The 14,652-nt window shown below is 40.6% G+C and overlaps 1 protein-coding gene and 1 non-coding gene across 2 annotated transcripts in view; one reads left to right on the top strand and one right to left on the bottom strand.

Moving 5' to 3' along the window:
- CTNNA3 (catenin alpha 3) overlaps nt 1-14,652 on the top strand; it is a 1,377,490-nt gene that overhangs the window by 1,288,156 nt on the left and 74,682 nt on the right.
- LOC114810606 lies at nt 12,168-12,304 on the bottom strand. Its single transcript, XR_003758302.1, has one exon. It is a non-coding gene; the product is annotated as a small nucleolar RNA SNORA7 (small nucleolar RNA).

The raw sequence follows: 14,652 nt of genomic DNA, 5'->3' as shown, positions 1-14,652 counted from the left end.
GCACACAGTAAGTGTTCAATAAATCTGATTGATTGATTTATCTATTCCCTCAATGTCTAGCGATAAGCAGCAGAGGGAGAGAGGAACAGAATCACTGTCAGAACACAGATCTAGGAGGGAAAACCTGAAATCAGTTTGCCAGAGAGGTAGGATGGCCAATGTCAGTATTTCCTGAGCAGGCTCTGAGCTGAAACTGGTAATAATGGGTGGATGGTTGCCAAACTCTTCTCAGAATACTCAAGGAGCTCTCCATACAGCTGCTGCATTGCTACTGCACATTATATTTTCTACAAGGGCATTAATTATGATGTTTGTAAAGTGGTTTACCCCTCTATCAAATGCCAAGTACTGTTCTAAGCACTGGGGTAGATACAAATTGATCAGGTTGGACACAGTCCATGTCTCACATAGGGCTCACACTCTTCATCCCCATTTTGCAGATGAGGTAACTGAGGCACAGAGAAGTGAAGTGACTCGCTCAAGGTCACACAGCCATCTGGCAGAGAAGGGATTAGAACCCAGGTCCTTCTGATGCCCAGGCTCTATCCACTAAGCCTCGCTGCATTAGAAACAAGAATGGATTTTTCCAAAATAATGTTGAATTCACTTAATGTACCTCCCATGCCAAAAAAATGCTTTTATTATTTATATTCTTCTAGAAAATGGGCTGGCACAAGTATGAAGGAGGTTTTAGCAGGGCTGAGAGAATGTTGATAACCCTCTGTAAGCTACCACCCCCAAATCAATTCCTTCATGCAAGTCTCCATCTTCAAGTCTGTATATCAAGACTGAGGGTTATCTGCTAGGCCATAAACTCCTTTTGGGCAGGGAACATTTCTACCAACTCTATTGCATCGTATTTTCCCAAGCACTTAGTACATTGCTCTACCCACAGTAAAAGCTCAACAAATACCAAAAAAGCTCAGTTGATTGATTGATTGATTGATTGATTGATCTACCCATGATACCACGGTTGTCCATCAACTCTACTCCTTTTGAGTTGGATTTCCAGACTTGCTCCCCTCAGGTCTATAAAGAGGGTCCAATCTAACCTATCATGTTCCTTGAAGCTGGTCCCCATCTCTGCCCCTTAAAATCCCAGTTTTCTCCACTGACAACATCCCCTCCATGCTGAAAATGAAAAAAAGGTGGTAACTATGGTTGGTTCATGGAAGTCTCCAGTGATATTAAAAATTAAAATTGTATACAGATTTTAGGACACTATTGCCAGAAAGGTTTTCAGTGTGGTCTGAAGTTACAGTCAATTTATAATTTTTCAAGAGAACAAAGATAACCCAAGACCTGTTAAGTGGAATTTCCTCCTTTTCACTTCTGTGGCCTAGCTTCTCACATTTTCTAAAGAAAGGAAGAGGAAGAAAAACTCAAATCCATCTTTTTTTTTAACTTTTCACATACTTTGAGAGGTGTAGTGGAGAAAATTCAACCTAAAAGCTGAAATGACTGGGATTAACAATTGATTCTTATTATGCATGCTAGGCATGTGTCTAGAAGTATGGAGAATTAATACCTTATTAACCAGATGCCTTAATTATAATGATAAATCCTAAAAAATAATCCCCTTGAATATTTTATACCATTGGGAACATTTTGATGTAGAGATTCTTTTCCTTTATGCTAACTAAAGCACCACCTTCACATTTCTTGTCTTCCAAGCTTTTCAATATGTTCTTTAGAAATAAATTTACTTGGGAATCACAGAACAATCAAATCCAAGCTATCACAATCTTTTGTGCTATAGGGGAGATGAGCAAAAATCTATAGGCTGGTTCCCATTGAGAGAGTAGGAAATCACCTGTGGGAATCTAGCATTTGGGAAAATCATTATTCCTTTCAAAATCCCAATGCTGCAATACAGAACTTTAATTACTGGTCTTTAGTGACCTAATGTACCTTTAAAGGTTCCTGGTTGAAGACTCTGGGGCTCACACCCTGGTTTACACCTAGGAAAGTCAGATCCAGCATTTTCATTGTAAAGATGGAGGAACTAAGGTAATTAAAGGTCCTGTAATTTGCCCTATGATGCATATCAGTGGCAAAGATCCAGAACACAAATTGCCTGATATTAGGCTGATAGGACAGCCCAGATGATGCTTTTTCAGAAAGATTTGGGTGATAGCTACTCAATCATCTCACATATTGCCTTGTACAAGTAGAAGAGTATCTTCTGCATGCTGTTTGCCTGTTGAAAGTCATTAGACTTTAGCTACAACTGTGGTAAATCCTGACAGCTGGTCCAGATACATCATCAATCAATCAATCAATCAATTATATTTATCGAGTGCTTACTGTGTGCAGTGCACTGCATTAAGCGAATGGGAGAGTATAATATAACAGAGTTGGTAAACACATTCCCTGCCCACAGTGAATTTATCATCTAGACAATAGACATTAACATAAATTACAGAGAAAATACAGACAGCATTATCTTCAGTGGTATTTATTGAGTGCTTACCTCATGCAGAACACTCTCTTAAGCACTTAAGGTACATTCAGTAACCCAGAACAACTTCAACATCACCTCATTCCTATTCCAATCAAAAGTTCATGATATATTAAAATTGTGATGACACACTCAGTGTGCCCAGCTATTTGGGCCACAACCTCATATGACCATGGAATACATTTTGCCCAGGACTTCATCTGGAGAGTCTCAGAGGATTCGAGACCTGCATTCCATCATCTGTTAGGCTCCTTTGTAATAATCAGGAGCAATCCCTTCCTGAAGGGCTCCATTTTTAGGTTTTACTTTTAAGAGAAATGCTGGTAATATTTGGAAGTGTTACAGTCCATCACTAAGTCAGTAGTATTTATTGAGCACTTACTGTGTGTAGAGTACTGTACTAAGTCTGTGGGAGAATACAATACCATAGCCTTGATAGCCATGTTCCCTGTCCACAAGGAGTTCACAGTCTAGAGTGAAGGACAGACATTAAAATAAATCAATAAATTATGGGTATGTATATAAGTGTTGCAGGACTGAAAGTGGGGTGAATATCAAGTGCTTAAAGGGTACAGATCCAAATACTTAGGTACCACAGAGGGGAGAGTGAATAGGGAAAAAAGGGGCTTAATTGGAGAAGGCCTCTTAGGAGAGCTGTGATTTTTTTTATAAGGCTTTGAAGATGTTGAGAGTGGTAGTCTGTTTTATCTGAAGAATGGGTTCCAGGCCAGAGTAAAGATTTGGGGAAGGGGTCAGTGTTGAGATAGACCAGATCAAAGTAGAGTTGGCATTAGAGGAGCAAATTGTGCTGGCTGTGTTGTAGTAGGAAGTCAGTGAGGGAAGAAGCATGGTCTACTGAATAGAGCCGAGGCCTGGGAGTCAGAAGGACCTGGATTCTAATCCCAGCTCTACCTCTCATCTGCTCTATGACCTTGAGTCTGACACTTAAATTCTCTATTCCTCAGTTATCTCATCTGTAAATTAAGGATTAAGACTGTGAGCCCATGTGAGACATGGACTGTGTCCAACCTGATTATCTTCTATCTACCCCAGAGCATAGAACAGTGCCTGGCACATTCTCATTTTCATCTGCCTATGTATATGCTTTAAAAAGTCAGAAGGGCTTCATCAAAGACAAGAGAACTATTCCTCTGAACTGGAGCTTGACAGCCACCAAAACCTTCCTCCGCCCCCTATTCCCTTTGACAGGAAGAAAATATCGGTGATGGTATATTTTTTAATAATTTGAAGGCAAATATTTGTCTTGTAAATTGGACTATCAAGATTGAAGGAAGTGTATTGATATGGAGAAAAGGAAAGAAGCTATGGAGGATGGAAGAGGAAGTAAAACCATGATAAGAGAAAAAGCATGCCTAAAACCCAACATCAGGATGGATTCCCTGATTGATCCCCATCCTCCATCCCAGCATCCTATCAGCCTCTCGTAAACCTCATGTATATCTGGTTTGTATTCCATTTATTGATTCATTTGGTGCTATTATTCTGCCTGTCTTCTCCATTAGGTTGTAAACTCCTTGAGGTGAGCTTTTACGGAATGCTTCCAAGCACCTAGTGCAGTGCTCTTACTTGTCTGGATGCTTAACAAATACCAATAATAATTAGGATTATGAAAAATGATGTCATGGCTCAGTGGAAAGAGCATGCACTTGGGAGTCAGAGGTGATGGGTTCTAATCCCAGCTCCACTTGTCAGTGGTGTGACTTTGGCCAATTCACTTAACTTCTCTGTGACTCAGTTACCTCATCTGTAAAATGGAGATTAAGACTGTGAGCCCCACGTGGGACTACCTGATTACCTTGTATCACCCACAGCGCTTAGAACAGTGCTTGGCATGTAATAAGTGCTTAACAAATACCATTATTATTATTATTATTATTATCATATACCTCCAAGGTGATTAAGAGCAGGTTGAGGTGGTATTTTTTTTCACCTGTTTCATAGATCTATTCATGTTAATAACAACCAGGACTATATACATGCAATTGTGTGCCATTGCCTTTATGCTGTATGAAAAAATATTTCCCAAAAGACTATTTCAAATGGTCACATCAGAGGTGTGACTGCATCTTAATTTTTGTGGGGGTTGGAGTAGCAGGGAAAGAATGTCCTGGTGTTTGTGACCAATACTGGGGAGGCCCAAATGCCATAGCAGAGTCACTGGATTTTGGAGGTTTCATTCAGCCTTGATTGGGAAGAGAATAATAATTTTGGTATTTGGTATTTGTTAAGCGCTTACTATGTGCCGAGCACTGTTCTAAGCGCTGGGGGAGACATAGGGGAATCAGGTTGTCCCACGTGGGGCTCACAGTCTTCATCCCCATTTTACAGATGAGGGAACTGAGGCCCAGAGAAGTTAAGTGACTTGCCCACAGTCACACAGCCGACAAGTGGCAGAGCTGGGATTCGAACTCATGAGCCCTGACTCCAAAGCCCGTGCTCTTTCCACTGAGCCTCGCTAAGAGAAGCCACCTTGATTTATATTGATTTAAATGAGTAAAGGCAGGATACTAGACTAAATCCAGATCTCATTCACTCATTCATTCATTCATTCATTCAATCATATTCATTGAGCGCTTACTGTGCACTCCCAGAAACCTGAGCCCCTAAAGCTAAAGACAATTAGAATCAAAGTCCTAAGGTTTTCCCCTGTAGGAAAAAAGACCTACCTTTGGCCCATCCCTACATCTGATGGTATTTGAGGCAACAGTATAGACCCAGGTATAAGGGTGAGGTTCCGGCCTGATTTAACCATACTTTCTCAGAGACGTATGTATGTGATAGGTAAGTGTTGCTGAGTTGCTTTGGGACACTCTGCTTCACCAGAGTACCTCTATTATAAACTCTTCTTCCTTCAAATGATGGGTTGGAGTTTATAAATATTATTTTTTCCTTAAGAAAGTAGCAGAGCCTCTTTGTTGACCTCCCTGCCTCATGTCTCTCCCCTTTTCAGCCCATATTTCACTGCCCACATCATTTTTCTTAAAATAAAAATACTTGATCCACTTCTTCCTTCTCCTCAAAAACCTCTCCCTGCTGGATGCTCATGTGTCTGCATCAAACAAAAACTCGTTAACATCAGCTTGAAGGCATTCAATCAGTTCACACCCTTAAGCAGTTTGATAGTCACCCCTCACCCCTCACTCAGCCCAACAGCACTTATGTACATTCCCACCTGTGATTTCTTTTCATGTCTGTCTCCCCCTCTAGAGGTAAGCATTTTATGGGCAAGGATTGTGTTTTCTTACTCTATTATACTGTACTCTCCCAACTGTTTAGAATAGTGCTCTGCATAACAAAAGTGTCCAGTAAATATTATCAATTTATTGTTTGATCCATCCCAGAGAATTGGTTCAGATTCTGGAGAAGTGATTCAGGAGGATTTTGGAAACATTACACTCTAAATAATAAATGTTGATGATACACTTTTTCACAAATGGAAAAATGAACATTAAGTCAGCCCCTAAGATTTGGCACTCTTTGGAAGGAGCAATAGGAGCTCTTAAATCACAGTGATTTAAGGGGGAGACTTCAAAAAGTGCTTAGGTTTTGTAAGAATTTGTGTATATGATTAATGCCAAGGCCACTGAAAACAGGAAAAGGAGGAACTCACACAGTTTGAGAGTGAGACTGTATTTACAGTACATTGGTTTTGATTAATGTGTTCACTCAGAGAAGTAATATGTAGAATGAGAGGGAAGACCTGTTTGCAAATGCCTATGTTGGGTACAAATTTTCCCATTATTCATAAAAAGAGTACTGATGAATAATGACTTGGATAACTTTAGATAATTTTCCATGCTAATGAGAAAACATAAACAGCCTTTCTTTTGAATTCTGGCCTTCTAATATGCATAGGCATTTATCATTATTAACAGTATCAGCAGGGGACCAGCCCATTCTGAGCACCTACTTATCACAGACACCACAACCAATTTCTCGATTAGTTCCAGCGATGTGCTGCTACCTATGTGCTCTATGTAACATTATTTGGGATTAGATCACAAAATATAATATCAAAGAACATGGTCAGTGCATCTTCATCAGTGAAACAATGCTTGCAAAGACACACATTTAGTTGATGAGTTAAGTGAGAGGATACCTAAACAACTGCTCTTATAAATAGCTGAAATAGGAAGACTGAAATCAGGGAGAACAGAAAAACCATCAAAGACACAATAAAGCAAGACCTTAAATGATGTAGCAAAATAAATAGCCATGAGATAGAGGTGTTCACAACAGACCTGCAATTGCATGAGAGGAGTTTAACTTGGTTTAGAGATTTGTCTGGACATTTCAACAGCTCTACCAATCCTGAGTCAAAGGTGTTGAACTATCACTAAACATGGTTCCACTTTCCCTGCCAGTCATATGACACAACCTTGACACTATCTGATGCCTGACCCCATAATGCATCTTGGCTCCCACCCCTCCTATAGTTCTGGCAATAATTGTAGCTCTCCTTATCCAGCTGAGGGAGCCTCAGCTGTGGTGTCCCACATTGGGGTCTCCCAGTGCCTCTGCCTTGGGGGCCAGCTCTGGGTTCACACATGCATTACATTTTCAGAGGAAACTACTCATACTCATTTCCCCCATGAATCATCTGCCCTCCTGCAATCAGCTTGGATTTCTTCCTCCCAAGATTCACAGAAATTCCTGTTTCCTCCTTCCCTGGTGCCACTCACTGCTTTGAAGATTGTGCAACCTAATATTTAAAACAGTGAAGCCCATCAATCAGCAGCCATTATAAACCACTAGTTTATCATATGATCTTGAAGGATTTTGCCTTAATAATGCTTCATAGAGCAAAATGTGCCAACCTGTCATTGAACCCAACAGAAATGGTACCAGGTATTCTAAAATCTTTCAGGGCAGAGATTATGTCAATTTAGTTTATTTTACTCTGTCAAGCATTTACTGTAGTTCCCTGCACACAGTAAGCATTCAATAAATATCTTGATCGATAGAGAATACAGCCCTACAGTAAACAGAACTTTACGTATATACATTGTGTGCAAGAGATGTTTGGTCATGCATCAATCTTACTAGTCCTAGTCAATTATTTGAGTGCTTGGTATGTGCAAAGCACTGTACTAAATGCTTGAGAGAGTACAATACAAAAGAGCTTGTAGACACAACCCCTGCCCTCCAGGAGATTACAATCTAGGGTGAAAACAGACATTCAAATAAATTATAAATAGTGGAAATGGCAAAATATAAGGCTAAGTCAAGCGCTTAGTACAGTGTGCAGAGCACACAGTAAGCACTAAATAAATACCACTGATTGATAAGCGGTGTCTTACCTGATTATCTTTTATCTCCCCTGGTGCTTAGTACAGTGCTTGACACATAGTAACTGCTTAACACATAGCTCCATTGCTATTAGAATCATTCATTCAGTCAGTCATATTTATTGAGTGCTTACTCTGTGCAGAGCACTGTCCTAAGTGCTTGGAAGGTACAGTTCAGCAATAGAGACAATCCCTGCCCATACCAGGCTTATAGTCTAGAAACATGGCTTTCCTGTTGTTAATGTTGTGAACAGGAGGAATTTAAAGAGGAGGCAGAACTGTTAACATATTTTCACATTTGCTCTTTTCTTACTTAAGGGGAAAAAAAGCAACCAAGAAAGTATGCTTAATTTGGGAGTTTGACAAAGATAAATGACAGGACTGATAGAACAAATTAAACAGGAATGCTACTATCCTCTTTGTAACCCTTTGATCAGTGAAGAAAAGGCAAAGTTATGACCATTTAACAGGACCCTTAAGCCTGAGATGAGTAACACTGAAATACCTTGCTCCTGTGGTATCATTTCTAGGGAAACATAAACTGCTTCACAGAAAGAAGTAGTCTGAAATGGCAAAAATGAAAAGACATACACTTGCCTTCCAAATGTTGGTTAATATTTTCACCTTTTCTGGTGCCAGTTTTAGTTTTAGTGTCTCAAGTCCAAACATATGTTATAATAAGTTTCCAATTTGATGCATTATGGTGAATTTAGATCTTCATCTTCTTCAAAGACAAATGTTCAGGTTTCTTGCCATATTGTCTTTGTATTAATTTTCTTACAGCTTTTTTTTAAAAAAGCCCTGCTAAAGAAATCCCCCTCTCATTTTTTTTCTCACCCTGGGAGTTTATTGGTTTTTGATCTGGTAAGGATGTTCAATAGAATTGACTGCTACCTAATATTGCTTTACAGGATTTGAGATCAAGCAAAAACATGGAAAATTAAATCTAAATGTCCATCAAAAGGCACCCAGAAATTAGAGGAAAAGGTCTTTGGGGAATGAAAATAATCCCCACAGTAATCAAAAGCTTGTCATCCTATGAAATAAAGATCTATATCATGATAGGATCTCATAAACGTACAAGAGGAACATTCCAGATATTTACATTTAGGAAAGCTTTCCAAAGATCATGTGCCTCTGATCCAGTTTCTTATAGAGGCAAGATTAAAATCAACAAAAAACAAACAAAAAGAGATCCAACATTTGTTTTCATTAAAGTTTAGCAGAGAATATGTGGACTTATTCATTCATTCATTCAATAGTATTTATTGAGCGCTTACTATGTGCAGAGCACTGTACTAAGCACTTGGAATGTACAATTTGGCAACAGCTAGAGACAATCCCTGCCCACTGATGGGCTTACAGTCTAATTGGGGGAGACAGACGGACAAAAAACAAGACAACTTAATCACTATAAAATGCATATCACAGGGCTCAAGACTGGTTGAGACAGATGTTGAGCACAGAATTTTTGTTTTAAAATCATGTGAATTTTTTAATATCTATTTCACTGTCTACACTCTCCACATCACTGGGTCCCACAATTTCCCTTTAATAATAATTGTAATTACATTATTAATAATAATGGTGATTATATTTATTAAGAACTTACTATAAGCCAAGCACTGTGCAGATGCTAGATAATCAGAGCAGAACCAGTCCCTGTCCCACCTGGGGCTTACAGTATAAGAGGGAGAACAGGTATTTCATCTAGATTTTACAGATAAGGAATCTGAGGCACAGAGAAGTAACTGCCAAAGGTTGCACAAGTGGCACTGACTCCCATTCCTGGAATCTGTGCACTAGGCCATCCTCCCCCTGAAATTAATTTCTTCCTCCTTGTAACAAGGTTTCTCCCCAATTTAGAGTGCTGTTCCCACATAACCATGCTGCCTTTGACTGTGGGACCAACTCATGTCCTAGAATAGAACAGAGGAAATTTACTTAACACCTATTCTGGAATGCTCCCATGTTCATAAAGAGGTTCATTAATTTTGCTCTTACATTTTCGGGTTTGGTCATGAAAGTCTAAAGGATAGCAATTAGAAAGGATGGCTTTGTTAGCAGAATTCTGCCAGTTGTTTTCTCAAGGGTATTTGCAAAGGCCTCCAGGAGCAAAAAGTATGTTAACAAGAGGGAGAAGAGACACTAAAGCTACCAAGTACCCCAAATCAAATCCACAGGACAAATGCATTAAGAAAAGTTTGTGTACCAAAAGGATCCCAGAGTAATCCAACAGGTTTTGTTTGTTTTCATATAACTACATTTATTTTATTTCTTGCAGTTTATGGAAGAGAAGAGGGCTTGGTCAGGCCCTCTTCAAGGGTTAAATCAATTACTGTTATCATGATTGAACTGCTAGGGAAAATCCAACAACAAAAAAATGCAAGTCAACCAGGTCTAAGCCGTGGAACAAGTTGACAATAAAATGTTCTTTTGCTTTGAAAGCTTGGGTTATTCGCTACAATAAGACAAATAAAAAGGATGCTTTTCCTACAACACACTTGATAAGTTCCTCAATCTAATTTTTCTTCTTGAGAGAAGGAAAAGAGGCCAGGACTTGCAAACAGTCAATAATCAATTGAGAACGTTTGGAAACTCTGAAACAAATAGCAAACTCAAGGAATAGGAGAAAAAAAGTGGCTTTTGCTTTTCATGGGTTAATGTTGCCTCTAAACTGTAAGTTCATTATATGCAGGGAAGATGTCTACCAATGCTGCTATATTGCACTCTCACAACTGCTCAGTGCAGTGCTCTGCACACATTAAGAATTCAATAAATACAACTAATCATTTGATCGATATTCTCTCCCACACTCTCCTTTCTAACTCAGCAAAAACATTCATTCATTCATTTAACTGTATTTAGTGAGCACTTACTGTGTGCAGAGTACCATACTAAGTGCTTGGAAAGTACAGTTCAGCCATAAAGAGAGACAATCCCTGCCCACAACAAGCTTACAGTCTAGAAGTGGGGAGACAGACATCAAAACGAGTAAACAGACATCAATATAAATAAATAGAATTATAGATATATACATATAAACAACTGCTGTGGGGTGTGGAGGGAGGTAGACTTAAAGGAGTGAGTCAGGGCAATGGGGAGAGGTGGGAAAGCTGAGGGAAAGGAGGTCTTAGTCTGGGAAGACCTCATGAAGGAAATGAGCCTTCAGTAGGGCTTTGAAGTGGGGAAGTGTGGTTGTTTGTCAGTTTTGAGGAGGGAGGTTGTTCCAGGCCAGAAGTAGGACATGGGCCAGGGGTCGATGGTGGGAGACGTGAGAATGAGGCACAGTGGGAAGGTTAGTACCAGAGGAGTGGATTGTGTGGGCTGTTATGTAGGAGACAAGGCTGGTGAGGTAAGAGGAGGCAAGGTGATGGAAAGCTTTGAAGCCAATAGTAAGGAGTTTTTGCTTGATATGGAGGTTGATAGCCAAACACTGGAGATTTTTGAGGAGGGGGATGACGTGCCCAGAATATTTCTCTAGAAAGATAATCTGAGCAGCCAGGTGAAGTATGGATTGAAGTGGGGAGAGACAGGAGGTTGGGCAGTCAGAAGGGATGCTGATGCAGTAATCCAGTTGGGATAGGATAAGTGATCATACTAACATGGTAGCAGTTTGGATAGAGAGGAAAGGGCAGATATTGGCGATGTTGTGAAGGTGAGATTGGCAGGCACTGGTGACGGATTGGATACGTGGGGTGAATGAGAGCGCAAAGTCAAGGATGACACCAATATTCCGGGCTTGTGAGATGAGAAGAATGGTTGTGCTGTCCACAATGATGGGAAAGTCAGGGAGAGGACAGGGTTTATGTGGGAAGAAAAGGAGCTCTGTCTTTAAACTGATGTTTAGCCAACTCTCACTGGACATCCTCAATGTTCAGTTCAGTGCATTTTTGTTCAGTGTTGTATTTCTGGCTCAGTCTCTTGTGAAATTGTCCAGCAGTGCTAAGCTCACATGGAGATTTTTGAGAGAACCCCAGATCTCAGTGTTACCTGTAAATCTGTTGCTTCGATATTCACACACTGAAACAATGATAAGGGGAACAAGCTAGAGGACCCAGCAGTTATGTCTGCACAGATGGCTGGACTGACCATCATCTGCTCTTCTCCTGACTCCCAAATATTGTACATCCAATATAACTGAAAGCCAATCACTAAGGCAATGGGGAAGATCACTTTTGTCTTATGCCATCAAGTCGTCTCCGACTCATAGCAACACCATGGACACATCTCTCCCAGAACGCCCCACCTCCATTTGCAATCATTATGGTAGTGTATCCATATAGTTTTCTTGGTAAAAATATGGAAGTGGATTACCATTGTCGCCTTCCATGCAGTATGCTTGAGTCTTTGTCCTTGACTCTCATGCCGTTAATGCCCAGAATAGGTAAATTTTGATTTGTAGCAGATTGTCTTCCACTCACTAGTCACTGCCCAAGCTAGGAATGGAATGGATATGCCTCTGCTTGACTCTCCCTCCGTAGTCGAGTCTGGTAGAATACTGGAAACTCTCCAGGTGCAATGCTAAGAGGAGGAAAGAAAGCTCACCCCACACAAATAGAGAGAGTTAAAGTGGCCTATTTAGAACAGTAGGACTGGAAAGAAGAGAGCTCACTTTCAGTTCTGGGGCCCAAAACAACGTTGAATCTCTCCCCAACCCAGAGCCAAGTTAGGTTGTCCTGAGGCTGGGCTAAAATGGCAGCTAACTCAAGTTTCACATGTTATTTCATCTCATGCTGTACAGACAAACAGTGCAACATAATGACATCATGCACAACATTTGGCTGAAGAAGTCTTCTTCACTGTCACCTCCATATCTGCCTCACTGCCACCAAAGCCCTGATGTATGCCCTGCTATTCTAATGATCACTCTCATCCCACCACCATCTTTGAGAAGAGCAGTGGAATAGCCTTCTTTGAGAGAAGCTACATGACTGTCATCTTCGGAATATCCTGCACAGCCATCCCCTGTTGTGTAGAATCCTAAGGGCATGGATTACCTCACTTTGTATCTGAAGTCTCCCTTGCTCTGACCTCAGGGAAATGGCTGAGCAGTTGACACAGTAGACAAGGAAGAGCCCCTAGCCCTTACATTGGAAAGGTGATAGGGAAAGGAAATCTGTACCTCCTGTAGGGAGAGCTGCTGTCACTGCAGCCCAATTTCACCTGGAGGGGAAGGTATGGGAAGGTTGACAGCAAACCTTTTCAAAATTACGGATAGCCTCATGGTGTCATTCTAGAAATTGGCAGAGGAGGGGAGAGCAAAGTTTATTATCTCTTCTGGATGTGGTCTATGTGTCTGCAGTGCTTTCTGGGCCTAATGTTATCCCTCCCAGACTTGTAAGTGGACTTGTCCACTGAGAATTCCCAGAAACCAATCAATGATCTTTCACTGAGTGATTAATGTCCACCAACTCTATCATATGTGCTGAACTAAGAGCTTAAAAGAGTGCAAAAGGACAATAAAACTAATAATAAAGATGGTATTTGTTAAACACTTACTATGTGCCCAACACTATTCTGAGCTCTGGGGTAGATACTAGGTAATAATGTTGGTATTAATTAAGCTCTTACTATGTACTAAGCACTGTTCTAAGTGCTGGGGTAGATACAAGGTAATCAGATTGTCCCATGTAGGGCTCACAGTTCTCATCCCCATTTTATAGATGAGGTAAATGAGGCACAGAGAACCTAAGTAAGTTGCCCCAAAGTCACACAGCTGATAAGTGGCGGAGTCGGGATTAGAACCCACAACGGGTTTGTCTCTCAAACCCACACTCTTGTCACTAGACCACACTGCTTCTCATAGATTTGGTATCCCTGTCCAAAAGGAGCTTACAGACTAATGGTCGGGTTTACAGGTGAGCATCAATAATCACCTCCAGAGTATCAGGGCCAGGGGCTTGAGCCATGGGGATAGAAAAAACATAGCTCATTGTTCTCAGCCCTTCCTGCCAAGGAGGGTGTCTGCACAAGTGTTACATAAGTAAAATACACTTCCAAGACCCCTTATTTATCCTCAAAACATTCCTTGGTGGAGCAAAGAGCAAAAATCCAGAAATTTGGGTTCTGGGTAGAGATTATGTGGGGTGTTAGATTTTATCGGATTTCCTTTCTCTTTCCCTTTCATATTTTCCTCTCTTCTTACCTCTATTGTAAAGAGAAGCACTTCTATATCTCACTCATCTAAGCCATTTCATCCAGGTTTCTCAGGTCTCTTTGTAAATCTGGTGTAGAAGGAGGGAAGCTAGAACCACAATCCTGGACCAGTATGACTCAGATTTACCAAGTATCAATGCAGGACCTGATATCAATATCCTGTTGAGTGGAGATCTCCTTCATTACATACAGAGAGGCACCTTGTAATATTTTCCAGGCATAAAACATTTTGAATGTAATTGTAGGAAATAAAATTAGTCAGGCCCTGCCTGTCTCCATATCACCTCTGGTAGAAAGGTTGGTCTCTTCAGGCAACTACAGTACCATTTAGTGAAGCGAATGCATCTTTGAAAGTACTTGTTCCTCACTGATCACAGGCTGGTAGATTGACCATGTTATTTTCAGTGAAAACCAGGTTTATGTGCTCCATCATGGGATTTGTAGGTTGAAATCCCCCAATATTTTGGGATATCAATATTTCCAAGTCCCCTGAGCATGAAGTGCATATATTTAAAGAAGGCCAGAACAACTGGTCATGAACAACGTACAAGGATATAAGTTCTTTGAAGGCAGGCACCAGATTTTTACCCTCTATTGCACTCTTTCCAAATCCTCAGCCTGAGGCTTCCACACAGTAAGTGCTTGATAAGCATGATGGATTGATTGACTGAGATAGGCTGATCGGGTTTACTGGGTCAGTGCCAATTTGAGGACATTTGTATA

Source organism: Ornithorhynchus anatinus, chromosome 3, assembly GCF_004115215.2.
Source record: "Ornithorhynchus anatinus isolate Pmale09 chromosome 3, mOrnAna1.pri.v4, whole genome shotgun sequence".
Classification (NCBI taxonomy): Eukaryota; Metazoa; Chordata; class Mammalia; order Monotremata; family Ornithorhynchidae; genus Ornithorhynchus; species Ornithorhynchus anatinus.
Note: the sequence above shows the minus strand (reverse complement) of the source record. Positions and strands in the feature narration are given on the sequence as shown.